Source organism: Phoxinus phoxinus (genome assembly GCF_949152265.1).
Source record: "Phoxinus phoxinus genome assembly, chromosome: 22".
Taxonomy (NCBI): Eukaryota; Metazoa; Chordata; class Actinopteri; order Cypriniformes; family Leuciscidae; genus Phoxinus; species Phoxinus phoxinus.
Genome location: NC_136897.1, coordinates 17,958,157 through 17,973,015, shown reverse-complemented (window position 1 = coordinate 17,973,015; position 14,859 = coordinate 17,958,157). Strand labels below are relative to the sequence as shown.

The 14,859-nt window shown below is 36.1% G+C and overlaps 1 long non-coding RNA gene across 2 annotated transcripts; it reads right to left on the bottom strand.

Annotated features, from left to right (window-relative positions):
- Nucleotides 1-392: 392 nt before the first annotated feature.
- LOC306990510 lies at nt 393-14,498 on the bottom strand. Of its 2 annotated transcripts, XR_013795880.1 has the most exons (5): nt 14,400-14,498; nt 13,235-13,337; nt 11,771-11,857; nt 2,462-2,557; nt 393-2,012 (listed from the first exon to the last, which is right to left on the bottom strand). It is a non-coding gene; the product is annotated as an uncharacterized lncRNA (long non-coding RNA). The 2 variants fall into 2 exon arrangements; XR_013795881.1 differs by lacking the exon at nt 11,771-11,857 and having other exon boundaries at nt 14,400-14,494.
- Nucleotides 14,499-14,859: the final 361 nt, after the last annotated feature.

Genomic DNA, 14,859 nt, shown 5'->3' with positions numbered 1-14,859 from the left:
AAATAAAATAAAATAAATACATACATAAATAATATAAAATAAAATAATAAAATAAAATAATATAAAATAAATAATTATAATAATTTTAAATAAATAAAATAGTAATTATAATAATAATAATAATTAGAAGAAAAACTGAAAACCTAACAATTAAAACGAATATTAGAAATGACTAACAAATTAAATGAAAAAAAAATGTTGACTTGGCAAATAACTTAAATAAAATAAGTTGAAGTTGAAGAACTAAAATTACTAAAACTAAAACTGAAATAAAAATAAATTAAAGCTAAACAGAAATATATTTAATATATATATATATATATATATACAAATACAAAAAATATTTTGTTCCACATAGAAAAAAAATATTTTGGAACAACATGCGAGTAGATAAATGATGACTGAATGGTATTTTTGGGTGAACTATCCCTTTAAGAACTCCTCATGCATAACACCTATAAACTAATTAGCTGCTTTGTCATAGTGGTAAAAGGTGTTTAGTCAGCTGCAGGTCAGTCTTAGGTAAATGTGCTCTGGGTCAAAAGTTGAACGAGGCACTGCGTTTGCTATGGACATATTAGACCTTCACATCCACCTCTGCTTATGTGTGTTGACAGCTCATTGTGAAACCACTCTGGTTGAAATGAGGAAATTACTAGGAAGACAATATCCTGGAAACAGAATTCCACACAGCACACATATTTGCACTATTAAAACGCGTTATTTCCTAAAGGTTTCCACAAACCATTTTTTAAATGTGAAATAATTGAGAGTGATCTTTTTTTCTTTCTTTTTTCTTGCTATATCTTTCCCTGCTAATGGCAAAGAAATGCAGATCCTTTCATGTTTTGTTGATAGTCTGTCACTACGATTTTAATCTCACTGATATGATGATATTTGAATTGCATCATATAAGGCATGCTCTGTTTTCCCCCCAGCTGGAGCTCTGCACTGTAAAAAGTGTGTCTTTGAGAGTGTGAACCCGTTCAGATGTCACACACATGCAATTTTGATGAGCAGCAATGGGAAAAGCAGAATCATTCAGTGAGTGACAGGGAGTGCAAGAAAGAAAGTTGCAGAGAGAGCCGAGAACAGAAAGATTAGAAAGAAAGAGAGATGGAGAAAGACAGAACGGGAAAGAAAGACCTTCAGTATTATAAATACCACCATGAAGCGTTACAGAGAGTTTCATCAGAGACAGATACATTGTAGCCTGCTGCCACAACCCTAAGCTAACAAGCTGTCTTTGGACACTGCTGAGCCTCTGTTACATTTAGAGAAAGGATGATAAAAGTCTTCTGTAATACTATAATAGAGTTGAGAGGTGATGCAAAATAACATAAATCACAACAAGCATCTTAGCCAAGAGGCACAGACTTGCATAAAGAAATTATTTATAAATGTGAAAAATGTAAAGACAGTTGTGTCCATGGAGTCTCTTTAAAGGAATAGTTCGCCCAAAAATAACATTTCTGTCATCATTTACTCACCCTGATGTCATTCCACAACCATTTGGGTTTCTTTTCTCTGTGCAACACAAAATGAGTTGAATGTCTTAAGCAGAGCTCAGACTAGTTTCAGGCCGATTTATGGCCGATTTAACTCTCCCTCGCGTCCAAGGCATCGGTTGGTTTCAATATTCGGCAGATATTATCTGGCAATGTAAGGCGTTTACAGATCAAGTCTCCTCTCGATCTGCAGATAAAGCCATTTCAAAAGTTCCTTCATTTCCTTCTCCTTGTAGACTTGTCTTTGATTGGCTACTTGTGGTACTGACATAATAGTCATAATATTCCCGATTTAAAATCCTAAATATCAAACATGTTTGATATTGTTGGGGCTAATCTGGGCGAACATCGGAACTGACCGATGCCCTGGATGCGTTTTGTTTCTCTGAATGTCAGAAGGGGTAAATCGGGCATACATCAGCCCGAAACTCCTGTAGTCTGAGCCCGGCTGCTGCTCTCCTCCATTTAATGAAAGTGAATGGGGACGAAATGGCTGTCGAACTCCTAAAGGACAAAAAAAACACAATAAAATTACAAAATAAATCTAAAAATGTATCTATATTCCAATAAACAGTCTGAAATTTAAGATGGTTTTCATGGTTCTCATTTTGTGTTCTGTAGAAGAAAAATAATCATACGCTGAACCATATCCAACATAAAAAAAATTTTTTTTATGAAAAGTGAAATAAATACAATAATATTATTAATACCATACAATAAAATAAAAGAATACATCAATACAAATTTTTATACAACACTTAATATAATACAATAATAAAAAAATAAAAACTTGTTGACAACCACGTTGATGTCAGGAACATTTTACGTGCTCCCAGACATAAGGATGTACATTAGATAATCTAATGTTTGTCTGGGTTATCTGAGCTGTTTATCTATCTCTATCTCACATTCAGATATAAACACAAACAACATCCTTCCCCTCCCTTACTCACGATTGGCCGTCAGGATCACACTGAAATGTCATGACAGGAAGACATTCCGTATACCAAAATAAACAAGAGCAGAGCGCCACAACTTACAAAGACATCCTGTGATAGAGGAAAAGACATTTATACAGTTACAAACACACAAATGCAAATCGCTACTTAAGCTTAGTGTTTCATTTGTAATCAAAAGGAAGACACATTTCAAACAAGTATTGAAACTGAAACTTTCTGAGCTGGAAAATCCCCTTGTAACCTTTCGGGTTAGTATCCACTAAATATTTATCAATCATTGACTATGATGCCAGTCAAGCATGGGGACAAAACCTGATTTTATCTTTACTTCTGTTTTAATCACACGTGCTGTAACTTCTGGTTTGCATTCCGCGATCAGGCCTGATTTTCTGCTCTCGCAGGACAGAGAGAATCTGCATGCCTGGCTCACTTCATTGTAATATTGCTGTGGTTACGGATGAATTGTTATGGTTAGAGTTAGTTTTGAACATTTCGTACAAATATAATGAGAAATATTTGAGAGAGAGAGAGAGAAAAGCACAAAGAGGAGTGAATGTATACAGGCCAGAAAGCAAAAGGACTCTGTGGCTCCTCGCTTCCTGTTTCCCACTGACGCCTATGGAAGTGCGGCCCTATAGAGGAAATCCTTGTTCTCTAGGATAGGCCTGTCTGAACTGGAAAGCCTGATAATTGTATCCTGAATCCTGACTGCTATCCCTGCCCTGTCTCCTGGGTTCCCATTGACAAGATCTGGTCACTTCCCAAACATTTCTCTGCATTTAACACGTGCTCAGTGTTACCATTATGGTCAGCAAAGGCTAATAGATCCGATATCTGTACTAATAAAATGCAAGCTCACATGGGAATCCCCAATGAGGGTATTTGCAAAACAAGAAATAGACACTTTAGATTAAACCTGCGGATTAGCTCAGAAATACAGCAGAATTTATTTTGCAATACTATATATTGAAAAAATATATGCACCGAAACAGAACACAAAAACCAGAGAAAAATCCCTCTCATGAAGGCATCAGTGTCAGATGTTTACATGCACACCGCGGAAGCCGTGGTTTCCCTGCATTCAAAAAAAGAGAGAAAAAACACCCATAAAAAAGTGAGAAAAGAAACGGAAAAGCTGCAAACGCCTGTTCCTTGTTTTAACACTTCTCCTCTAATTTCCCAGCATCGCTGGTTATCATGCTTGATGATGGTAAGGAGACTTTTGTTTTTGCTTTGCTAAGACCAAATGGATAGAAACCTCTCTACACTGCACTTAAGCAATTTAGTCTTATTATTCTCCTGTAAAAAAAGTAAATAAAATAAACATTTTGTATTTAATAATTTATTAACATTTTATAGATGCTATATATATATAGTTTCTGCCTTTTTAATATTATAAATCTCACTGTAAAAATAATTTCAACTTAAATGCTATTAAACTGACATAAAAAATCAAGTTGAATTTGCTTAACTTGTTTGGATGAGATGAAGTAATGTAAAAAACTTAAGTTATCATGACTTATTGACATACATATTTTTTTACTGTGTATAGAACTCTAATACAAACAAAAAAATTAAACAGCAAGGTAATGGAATGTAAGATATAAAAAAAAGAATTAAAAATAATTTCACATTCTAAAAATAACCACAAAAAAACAACTGTGTTTTTTCAGGGACTCCCAATGCAGACTGCTGTCTAAGCAGTCCAATTCCCCAAATTTTCTAGTGCCACCGCAAAAGAATCCCTGCCTTCATGACAGTAACCGCTGAGCCACACCTTCCCTATGTTCCTCTCTCTCCACTAATGCTGGTGGTCACCGAGGCGTGAAGAGCAATCACATGAGCTACGTTGTGCTGAACCTTTGTGGTCTCCCAGACTGGAATTCATACCAAAGTTCAGTCAGAAAGACAAAACTCAACCTACTTTGCATTGGCAAAAAAAAATCTGTGGCAAATGAGTCACTGTTTAAATCCTTCCAAAATAATTAACTTTAAACATTTCAAATGAATTTCGTAATGAGGAAAAGAGTGCGCTTTCGCTTTTTGCCCAGCTGCACGAGGAAGCAAAAGAAGAGGCAGGGGAAAACATGAGAGAAAGTGTCGAGGGACAATGGCAATTAATGATGATGGGATTGCTTGTGAAAGCCTCCCATGCTCCTCATCTCAGTGGGGTTAAGCCGGGCTGTAACTGTGACAACGACGGCTGTTGAGGGAATCGAGCATAAACTTGAACACTTTCCTTCTCTCTTCACCTTGTTTTCTATTTTTTCCTGTCTCTCTTTCTCTCTCTTTAAACTTTAATGTCAAGCAATGTTTGACTCATTCCATTAGGCCTCTGGTTTCATCACATATATTATGAAAGGCATGTGATTCAGAGAGAAACAGAGCTGACTCAAAAAAGCTGCTTACGTGTCTGGGAGTGGGATGGAATTTGCAATGTGTCTCGCTCAATATAACCGTACAGCAGTGGCCCATGAAAGCGTCTGAATATGATATAAACAGGACCAGTTTTGCAGGATGTATTGCATTTTTAGGGTTGAAAGTCTTTTATATTCACTGTAAACCAAAGTAATCATATTGATTCCATATGAAACTGGAAATATTACACTGGCATATACTGATCATACTTTCTCAAGGTCTGCAGCTTTATAAAAACAATCATGAGGTACTTGTTATGTATTGTATTGAGTACTTAACAAATACATGCACATTTCTAATGCCTTGTAAAATAATGAAGTAAGAAACTGTGGTTGACTCATTCAAGAGTCTGACAAAGAGAATAACCCACGCCGGCAGTTTCTTAACAGTCATGTGCTTGCTCTTCTATATAATGGCAGAGAGAACACGTTGTTTGACTTTTCAACTCCGTGTTGAGTTCATTTATCAGTTTCTGCAATAAAACAGAAACAAGGAGATGCCTCTGGCTTGTGCTTGTGAGTTCAAGGAAAACCTTACCACATACACCACACCAATTATCCCGATCTCATAAAGCTTTTTGAAACAGCTCATCTTGATCACAGGGCTTTTGTAACATCTGGGTTTAAGGGAGTCCCTCATTGTACTTTCTATAACTATGAAAACTTTATGTTAAAATTAGCAGTGAAACAAATGCAGATCATTTTGCAATAAAAATGAACGCAATTAATCATGGCCTTTGGCTATAGGCAGTTGAAGTTTGAACCAGACTGACCACATTCATGTTTCTTGCATTCAAAGACCGTTTGACGAACCTTTCACAGATTGTGATGACACATTTTCACAGCTTTTTATATGTTTTTTTTTAAATACATTGCAACACTATTTATATAACATTGGAATAAAAAAACAAAACATACATACATGCATACATACACACATACGCACACGCACACACATACAGTATATATGCATACGCATACATACAAGCATACATACAAGCATACATACATACATACATAACATATTTATTTATTTTGAATGCTATAATCAATGTAATTTTTTTTCTGTTTTAGAAAGTCGTGGAAATTCTATCATTGTCTTTTTTTCTTTTGCTATTGAAGCAAATGGAAATGTAAAAATCATATTTTCTTTATTCCTTCTCTCCCATTCACCACTAAAGAGTGCAACAATTGGGTTCCAAAAAAACCCCATTCATTTTCTCCATAGGGAAATGTTTAACAATATGAACTTATGAACTATTAAAAAACAGGCCTTCTTTGAGCTACGAGGTGCATGCGAAGCAATCAAACCTATTATTTCAACTAATTGTGTTTAACAGTGGAATTCCTGGATGAAAAATTAAATTACCCATGATTATGCCGAGAAATCTCCACCAACCAGAGAATCATAATCAACTAATCGTGCCAAAATAACAGTTATAAAATGGATAGTTCCGGTCCTTGATTATTGGTTGAGTCACATTGGAGGCCGTTGTAAATGACTCTACAAACATACACCTGTGACCGCATTACTTCACTGCATTACCTGTGACCGCATTACTTCAGTATCACTGTGTACCTTGGCAAACATTCTACATCTGAAGAACTACATTGCTTGGTGGAATAATAATATTTCTTTTCAATAGCATTACATTTGTGTGTCTGTGTGTTATTTAATGAAATATTATTTTATGAAACCTTGCCATAAAAGCAAACCCCTGAGAAGCTGTGGTTTACAGTGAATTTAGAACAGCTAAGGGGGTTTTAGGCACTCCTCTTCACGTGGTGACTAACAATGTCACTTAGCTGCTTTAAATTCACAGTAAACCTCAGCTTCTTGGAGCTTATTGCTTCATTTTAGCGAATTTACAGAATGATGTAATTGACGTCAGTCTCTGTACACTCAAAAGTACTTGAATATTTGTATACATTGTTTATATCTATAGCTATCTATTGAATATATCTATATATACAAGACTTCTGCTTCTGAGAACACTGGAAATGTGAAAATGATCAATGGAAAAGAACGCAGGGCTTTTTATCAGAATACATGGGAATAAATGTAATTAGTCAGCATATTTTGTAATGTATTCAAATAAAATGGTAATTGATTGTATATTCAGAAAACATCTAAAAAGTGGTACAGCTAATAGAAACCTACAGAAATAGGTCATAGCACAGAAAATGCATGACACTATTAAAATGACTCAGTGAGCACGGTTATGACTTTCCGCTGTTTTCGCCCCCCTGTCTGCTATACTAAATAAAGTCCAAAACCTCTCTGGAGAGTTTCGGTTATTTCACACATCACTTCAGCATTAATGTGGAAGGGACTCAATGATATGTTGAAAAAGTTTGAGAAAACTGCTGAGGCAAGCGATGTGTCGTCTGCTGGAAGATTAAGTAATCTTTCGGCTTAAATTTCCTCTAAATAGAGACTTTCTATGCAGCAGAATGGGAAGTTAATCAATTAGGTAATTTTGCGTCACATTTCTTATACGTGATACTACATAGCGAGCAAATTTGTCCCAGACACACCTGTTAGCTTGGCCTTTGCATTCAATCAAACGGCCTGCCACACATTCAGCTGGTGCCTCAATTTACCAGTGTATTTTTATAGCAGGACCGCATTAGACAAGTCTAGATTCCAAATAATTGGAAATCATTTAGTCAAATTGAGTTGCTCAATGTTCAAGACATGGTTAATCATAGTTAGATGCCAAGTGTGAAACAAGCATAAGTGTCTTATATAGCATGTGTTCAGTTTATACTTGTTTATTGGTTTAGAGCAGTAATTCAGCTTCTTGAAACCACAATCTACCTCAGTGACTCAGCAAATTATAACGCAACCTCAGTTTGCTAGTTCAGCAGGTTCACAAAACACCTTCTTAATCATAATACTTATAGGACTATATCTGTAAGTCATTGCATGCAACTTTATATAAATCTATTACGTTGTTTAGCAGTGTTAGCCTAATGGTTCTGATAAAAACAAAAGGCGCCGTGATCACAATCCTGCCATCAGAAGATGAAGACTACATGAACTGACCCTGAAATTAGTGTCCTTTAAGTTGGATGACATCTGCAAAGTGCAACTGATTAACTGTAAATGCTACTATCAGAGTAGGAAACAGAAAAGAGATAACTGACAGGCCATTCTAAAATAAATTATGGTTGTTTCCCTTACACACACACACACACACCACATGTTGAGCACCAGTTTCTACCCACTCACAAGATTACTGTGCAAATGGCACCAGCTCTTGGTACGCATAAATGGATTAAACCACAGAGAGCAGATAAAAAACAGTGCCCTTTACAATTAGTCCAGGCAACAAATACAGAGAAAATGGTCGTCGTGAGTTGAATGTCTGACAAACAGCACAACAAATCAAGCAAGATTTAAACACACCACCTCTCAAACAAGAGGCATTTTCTTTAAACTAAAAGATCTCATAGTGTGATGCGGAGATGCACTATTTTTATGATAATATAATTTACTGTTCAGATATGCATTCGCATTACACAAGAGGGGTGAATAGTCGACAGATTTGTTTACCCCTACCTAAATCTGACTCTATGAAGAGGACCGTGTTTTATAGGTCAATTGTGTTTTGGAACAATCTTCCAGCTGGGGTTTGTGAAATCAAGGGAAAAATTGGTTTAAAAAAAAGACTAAGATTGTATTTGATTGAAGATTGAACATCATAATATCGTCTGGATTGGTTGAGCGAGGTTGTAGCATGTGCTATGTTGTTTTCGTTATTTTTTTATTATTTTAATCAGTATTTTTGTGTGTGTTTTTCTTGTTCTTTTATGTGTATTTATATATTATATATTTGGGTGTAATTAATCATGGCCTTTAGCTATAGGCAGTTGAAGTTTGAACCAGGCTGACCGCATTCATGTTTCTTGCATTCAAAGACCGTTTGACGAACCTTTCACAGATTGTGATGACACATTTTCACAGATTTTTATGTTTTTTTTTTTTTAAATACATTGCAACACTAGTTATATTACATTGGAATTAAATACCAAAACATACATGCATACATACACACATACATACGCACGCACAAGCACACACATACAGTATACATGCATGCATACACATACATACAAGCATACATGCATACATGCATACACATACATACAAGCATACATTCATACATACTGTACATACATACATAAATAAATAACATATTTATTTATTTTGACTGCTATAATCAATCAATGTATATTTTTTCTGTTTGAGAAAGTCGTGGAAATTCTATCATCGTCTTTTATTTCTTTTGCTATTGAAGCAAATGTATATCATGTATATTTGAGTGTAATTGGTTGGTTTTGTATGTATTGTTTGGACCCCAGGAAGACTGTTGTCTTGGCGTCAGCTAATGGGGATCCTTTTAAATAAACAAATAAACAAATAAACTATAAGAGTTATTGTGAACTACCTACATGTGCATTTGTTGGAGGTTTTGACATTGTTTCTCTCCATGATGATGTTTTTAATCATGTTGCATATTTAACTGATCAACCGTGTAGTGTGTACATCATGGGATAGCCGGAGGGTACGGCAGCAACTCTACTTCCAGCGGTCTTACAGGCTGTACAACTATGTTTAGATCTGACACTTAAGAGTTTGATCTATCACTGTGTCAGCTAGCTTGGTTTACATGCTAAAGAGCCATGATCATTCAAACTGCATGCACTCCCTCAAACTTATTGACTTATTTGGTTGAATTCAATTAAGTTTGTATTGTGATTATTGTAGGTAAAACTGTTTTTTGTTTTGTTTTTTTAAATCATCTACTAAATGTCATGCAACTCAAAAATACAAAGTTGCTTAAAACCATAATAAAAAAATAAAAACCCTAGGCCACAAGTGAGCCAGGTTCCCTGCTTAAAACAAATGATGCCCATGATTACAAGCCTAGACGTTAACCTTAATGCTCAACAGCAAGTGCTCAAGAGAGAAGTGGGGGGTTACGAGAGAGAGAGAGAGAGAGAGAGAGAGAGAGAGAGAGAGAGAGAGAGAGAGAGAGAGAGAGAGAGAGAGAGAGAGAGAGACATAGAGAGAGAGCCCAGACTCAAAGCCCAGTCCAGACGGAAGTATTCAATTTATTCAGGTCTCAGAGCAGCTGTTGCCAAAATAGCTTAGTGATTAAGAGACCAAAGGCTTAAAAGGACAAAATCTTCCAGAGCAGCCAGACCTGGTGGTTACAGTCAACAGACGGCTGGACGGAACACGCAATATAAACATTTGAGACTGAGGTCATTAGTAATGAACCTGTGAGCATTGTTCATTTCAGTCAGCACTCTCTTGATGTTTCACAAGATGTTCAACATTACATTAATCCAATTTCAGTCTGAGAGGACATGTCAGTTAAAATGTCTCATACACGTCTGTGGGTTTGTATCTTTGAATTGTCTTCCATGTTTTGGAAGACCATGTTTTGTATCGTCTGTTTAGTTGAATGTGTCTGTAATAAATGTTTCTTGTCACAATAAAAAATGTCTTAACTTTTAAAGTTATACTGTTTGACATACAAAAGATCTCATTATGCTAATTAGGCTTTGCGTAAACAAACGTAAAAACTGAAGTTACGTCAAGAATTATTCCAAACAAAACCAGACGGGAAAGTATAACTATATTATTACACCACGATAACTAGACAAAACTGTTGATTAAAAAAAGCAAGAAAAGAAAAAAAAAGTTGCTAAATTTTGAAAAGAATCTCTTTCATTCTTTGTTGGTCCTTAATGAGCCATTTAGAGGTCAATACAGTCAACACACACACAATACACATTTAAGCTTTGAAATCGGATAGGGCTTTTGGGCCCAACTACACAGAGAATGCTTAACTGCTGGAAATGAAAAGACTTGCCACTTTGCACTTGTGATCTAGAAAGATAGGGTGGAGATCTGTTTACAGAGGGCCACAGAGGAAACCTAAGCGGAATAAAGAGGATCCCTGAATACACACAGCAAAAAATGTTAAAGAATTTAAGAGAATCAAATGACTTAACCATTGGAGCTGACATTACAAATGCACTTTCGTTTTTTGTTTTTTTCCTCCACAAAGCCATTTAAAGCCACTTCAAGCCATTTGGAAAAAAAGAAGGAAAAAAACAGAAGCACAAAGCCATTGAATGTGCCATTAAAAAGCTCTGAGTAACTTGTTTATGTGAGAGACCGCTCACGGCTGAGGAATTCAGACTTTCACAATCTTTCAAAAACACTGCGGATGATCCAGAGTGAGGCTTGAAAAAAGAAGTGACCTGCTGACTGCATTCTTTCTATCTTTCTTTAAAGCGCACATGATCGTTTCATTAAAATAATTTGCAAGAGTGACACAATCTTCAAGATTTTGCCTTTTAGCATTACAATATAGGTTAATAATCAGAAATGAACAACATGAAATATCTGTTCCTCTTTGAGTTTAAGTTGCCCAATACTCTTCTAAGAAGTTGCTGCTCTGTGATGTATAATTGTTATGGTGATGGGAGAGTGATATTTTATGAGAATCCCCCACTCATCCCCTCACAAATCCACTCCCTCGGTCTGGATCTATTGTTTGTGATTACTTCAGGTGTGAGTTTTTTTATGTTTACATTTCAACATATGCTATATCTTGATTATAACATCCAGCCCATAATCACTGAAAAAAACATGTCTCAATTTTTTTCCGAAACTTCACAAAAGTTCATGCAAGTCACTGCCGATTCCATGTGAAATGACCACTAGTGGCAGTAATACACCAACAACTTTAACTTTCCCGCAAATTAATAAATAAATACTTGCACAAAATGTTATGAACTCAAAATGTCTTTACCATAGTGTAGGATTTGCAAACTAATACAGTTTGACATTTGCGTTACATACCATCTCCATTTGACTTTTCTGATGTAGTAAACTTGATCAGTAGCTCATATCATTTCACTTGAGATACAGAGCACTCAAGTATGATTCCTGTGAAACACGATAAAATAGCTTAAATTATTGTAGAAGCAAGCTAAAATGACATGGTTGCTTCATAATACACATTTGCTCAATTAGGTTTAGGGTAACGTTAAGGTTAAGTGTTGGCTGTACGTTATTTTCAAACGCAATACAATGTAAAGAATAATTTTTAAGTTAAAAAAAAGTGAAAAGTAAAAAATTATATGATCAATATGTTATGATAACGTCAACGTGTGATTCAATGTGTTGCTTCTTTTTTCTTTGTTATTATTTGCTAAATTGATAAGAACTTTCTAAATGAAAATCTTTGTACACAAATTTTTGTTCATCAACTTTTAAGCGCACTCATTGGACATTTCATTATTGAACTTGACGTGATGCATACAACAACCAAGGTGATAAAATGTTGCCAGATTGACGTTAATCTGTTTTGGAAAAAAACTTGTTGGATAAATAGTTACAAAGTGAAGTTCAAGTCTCTTTTAAGTGTTTCTGTTATGCTAGTTAACTTAAGCTGTTAACATGATTAGCCAGTTAGTTGAGGAAGTGGTGGAGCCCCATCCTCTAGAGAGACATCTGTGAGCTTATAGTGTAACCCACTCAATGACACCGCTAATCCAATTAGACATTGATATACAGGTCTGTCCCTTTTCGTAAACTAGGCTAATTCAGCGACATGTGCTGTCGATTGACTGTATTTGTGTCTACGTGTCTGAAAGACTGATGCAGGGCCAATTCGAATAGGTCAGCACGTCTCTTATCAAAACCAACTGAGACATAAAGAGAACAAATGTGTCCTTTTCGCCCAAAGGCTGTCATCAGCTGGTGGAAGCTGCAGGGAGGAAATTCATGACTTCCTGATCACTTTGGACCAGCGCTTCCATGGCGGTAAACCACCATTAGTGTCCATCAAGATGAGACAGAGCCTTTGTGAGGACATTGCTTGTTCCCATGGTGACAATATGTCACAATCCAGAATGTGTGACATCTGTGTAGACACAGACAGGAAGGAGATTTCTTGGAAATAGAGTCATATTCATCCAAACAATTCCCTCTCTGTCAACATGGAGAGAAACTGTGCTACACTTTTAGCTAGATGGTGATACATTAAAATGTTATAAGTCAGCTGTGGCTGTTAAACCAGAAGATTCAATTCAAAGAAATCCCCTGAATATCTATCTATTTCATTTTGAACGATTGCATCTGGTGTCTTGAGGACAACAGAGGTGCAAGATTGACCGATAAAACGCACTGTGCAGCAGAAACGTTTCCATTTTAAGGAGTGGTTGGTCTCCCACTCAGGCCTCTGATGGTGGAACAGCCCAGGAAACCTCTTTCCACCCACACACACACACACACACACGCATGAAAAACCTCTGACTCAACTTGAAAACATGAGCTCTGTGGAGGCATCCTGCCTGCTGACTGACTGGTGCACTCTGCCTCAGGTTACAGCGTTTGTCGCTGCAGTCTGCTTACTGTAGGTCACCTGAGAAAGATAAACATACAGTCTACTAAATAACCAGTACTCCAGCAATAATACAGGCTGAAATCGAATAGAGGTTATGTCTAACACAAATTGCAGTTGCTGAACTTAATATAGAAGGTAGGGATTTTTTTGTATAATATTATTAGCTCACTGAACATGCCTTCCTCAAGGAAATTTGAATTGCTCAAAGGTTTAAATTTGTTTAATTTAAGTTATATTTTCAATTTAAGTTGACACATGCATCCTAAAATATACACAAATTAGACAATTGTTGACTAAAACAACAATATGGACAGTATGGAGTCAGTGTAAAAAAATCATTGTTGGTTTAACAAAAAAAAAAAGTTACCTATAGTTGCCTTAAAACTGTGAGCTCATTAAAATTAAAAATTTGAGTTAATACAATGTAGATTGATTTAATAAATCGAAACTCAAAATATTGTTATCTGAACCACATTAATTATCTAAGTTGAATTGATGAAAGATAAAAAGTTGTGATAAGTCGTGAAAATATTTGTTTACAGTGTAATAATTATTAAAAATGTTCGAGTTCATATTGAAAGGTCTGACTTTTGGTATCTGCAAATCTGAGCACAGTTTGAGACATCTCTGAGACCTGAGATAAAAGAAACACTTTGTCTTAATTTGTTCTCCATTTCATATTATTGATATGTAGGAGAAATAGCCTATATATTTGCTGGGTTCCTATTTAGTATTTTGCTCTATATCTTACACCTGGCTGCATGTCACCCTGACAAACACTTGATGTGCAACACCAACATTGGTATTGAGTCATACACAGCAGGGGTGGGGCATAAATCTTCACAACAGTAAAAAGGACTATACGTATAACACGGTTTTCGCTGGCTTTAATGTATCTTTACACGATCTATCTATCACATTGTTTTGTATATTTTCCCTCGCCGTTGAATTTCAATCGTAGGAATAGCCTATTCCCTATTAATAGCAGACTACAATGTGCACAAAAATATTCGCTACTTTTAGACACTGGTGAGATATTATGGTCAAATCAGATGTATTTACAGTGTAAAACTGACAAACCATTTCCATGAAACGCCACGCTTTGTGTTTGCAATCCAGCCCTAGCAAACTTCAACAGTAGCCTAGTGCGTACTATTGCGAAGCTCTGTACTAGATGTCGTCAGACCCGATGGGCGGAGCCAATATGTCGCAATCTTACTAAGAACAGCATCATCGAGTCAGGCTGGTGTAACACACCGAGCATATTAGACGTGCCCAGCCAAATTGAGACTTTACAGTCGGACGGTCAGGCTGAGGGGCCACGTCTGATTTGTGATCTCATTACTAAAGGGACCTTTATTTCTGCAGCAGCAAAATAGGAACTAAAGGACTAATTATTCAATTTCTCTACGCTGTCACCAACTCGGACGTGTTCTCTAGTTCAACTTTCTTCAGGCAATTCCTTGTTTTTTCGTATCGCAAAACTTCCAGTAAAGTACGGTTAACTGCGGCTTATCAAGTTTTATTTGTCCGATACTCA